Source organism: Bufo bufo, chromosome 1 (assembly GCF_905171765.1).
Source record: "Bufo bufo chromosome 1, aBufBuf1.1, whole genome shotgun sequence".
Taxonomy (NCBI): Eukaryota; Metazoa; Chordata; class Amphibia; order Anura; family Bufonidae; genus Bufo; species Bufo bufo.
In genome coordinates, this window is record NC_053389.1 from 141817918 (window position 1) to 141820273 (window position 2356).

General features: G+C 36.5%; 1 non-coding gene across 1 annotated transcript; it reads left to right on the forward strand.

Moving 5' to 3' along the window:
* The first annotated feature begins 670 nt into the window (after positions 1-670).
* On the forward strand, positions 671-743 carry TRNAF-GAA. The gene has a single exon. It is a non-coding gene; the product is annotated as a tRNA-Phe (tRNA).
* The last annotated feature ends 1613 nt before the right edge of the window (positions 744-2356 follow it).

Sequence of the window (2356 nt, forward strand, 5' to 3'; positions counted from 1 at the left end):
GTTATAAAGTTTGGCATACACCACTTGACCAAAATTCTGTTGTTTTGGGGGGTTTAGAGCCCTGCTCGCCACTCTTCGTAATAGTGGGTGATAAGGGGCAACCATAGCTGGAATGGGGCAAGGGTGCCTGGATGGCAGAAAATTTAGCAAACATGGCTAACAATGCTACTTCCTGTCCCACAAAGTAAAGGGTGGAGGAGTCTGGTGCACAACCAACTAAGCTTATAAGAGAGGATTCAGGAATAGAATTATTTTTTAATTAATTTACTGAAACATAATTCTTATATCATATACAAATGAATTGTATTATATAACAATTGCATGTTGATGGCTCTATTTTTTAAGGTAATGTTTCCCTTTTAAGGCTACAATATTTCCTATTAATATTTTGTAAATTATTATTATTAATAAACTAAAATTTAGTTTTTTGGTATGTGCTTATGAAACCAACAAGAGACTAAAGTCTTATAACGAATAACATTTAATTGTACCCAAAGTTGTCTGTATCACTCCCACTTTCTCCACCAGTGAAAAAAATATAGCATTAGACTTGTGGCAATAAAAATTATATATATATATATATATATATATATATATATATATATGGACTTTTAGGATTCGGAGAGCGCAGGTCTATTTTAGCATTTGGCATCACTTGACCTCACAGCCAGCCGAAATAGCTCAGTTGGGAGAGCGTTAGACTGAAGATCTAAAGGTCCCTGGTTCGATCCCGGGTTTCGGCAGAAGGAAGCAAGTTTTTTTAAATAAACTTTAGCAATTTTCTTTTGCACTGAAAGTTTTTTTTTTTTTTTTTTTTTTTGCCAGAGCTCCACCAAGTAGATCGTGAAGGCTCTTAATAACCACAACCTATAAATATGGTGGTCTTGATTTGCAAGTGAGGAACACATGTATGTAGTACTGACATCTAGTGGGCAATAAGGCAACTGCAACATGTCATTACTAATTGTTAGTTACATAGTCAAAGTCCCTAAAATTATTTTCAAAAATAGCTTTTAAATATGACACTTTTTGATGAATGTATTAAATGATACATTCTTTAGGACTAAAGTATGACCAGTTAGCATTTCCAATTCTTTTATACCATTTTTGCATAATTTTTTATATTAGTATTTTATGACAGAATTTTTTTAAAAAAAATAACATTTTAAAGTGGGTTCTTTCTGTTGCAGACATATTGGGGGCTGGTGGTGTCCTATTTTCTTTTTTTTTTTATATTTACCTTATTTTCTATATTTGTTTTACACATTATGCATTTTTACTTTTTTTTAATTACTGTTATATCCTAAGGACAACAAATTGTGCCAAAAATATACCATAATGTGTTTATGTGTTTTAGATAACAATTTTGTTCATGGATTTTTTGTGCCAAAAAAATGCCTTAACCCCTTAACCGCTTCACGTCCGCCCATAGGATATAAACGTCCTATGGGTGGACGTCTATTTCTGACAGCACGTTTTAAAACGTCCTGTCAGAAATAGCAGCTGCACGCTAATCGTGCAGCTGCTGATCGGGTTGCCCGCTGTCAGTGACAGCAGGGCAACCCAGAGACAAGGCAGGGACAGTGCCCAGGTGTCCCTGCCTTCACGATCGCTGCAGACACAGCGCTCACCGAGCGCTGTGTCTGCAGAGCAGGAAGCTCTGTGCGCTTCCTGTTCCGGCCCGGCGGTCATGTGACCGCCGGGACCGGAGAGTGCAGGGGCTGTGTGAGGTCTCTCAGAGACCTCGATCAGCCCTGCTGTGAGGCTGTACAGCGCAGGATTGCTGCTGTACAGCCTCTATAGGGGTGCATTTCCACTGTAACTGGGGCTACTATGTCAGCCCCAGTTACAGGAGAAATCAACAGTGAAAAAAAAAAAAAAAAGTGAAGTAAATGTCCCCCAGAGGTCTTGTATGACCTTATGGGGGACGAAAAGTGTAAAATAAAATAAAATAAAAATAAAATAAAGTGTTGAAAAAATAAAATAAAAAAAAGGTTCACATGTAAAAAAAAAAAAAATCCCAAGTAAGGAATAAAAAAAAAAAAAAAAAATAGAAAAAATAAAATAAAATAGACATATTTAGTATTGCCGCCTCCGTAAAAACCAGCTCTATAAAAATATCACATGACCTAACCCCTCGGGTGAACACCGTAAAAAATAAATTAAAAAAACTGTCAAAACAAGCAATTTTTGTCACCTTGCATCACAAAAGGTGCAACACCAAGTGATCAAAAACGCGTATGTCCCACAAAATAGTACCAATAAAACCGTCACCTCATCCCGCAAAAAATGAGCCCCTACATAAGAAAATCTCTCAAAAAATAAAAAAACTATAGCTCTCAGAACATGGACACAT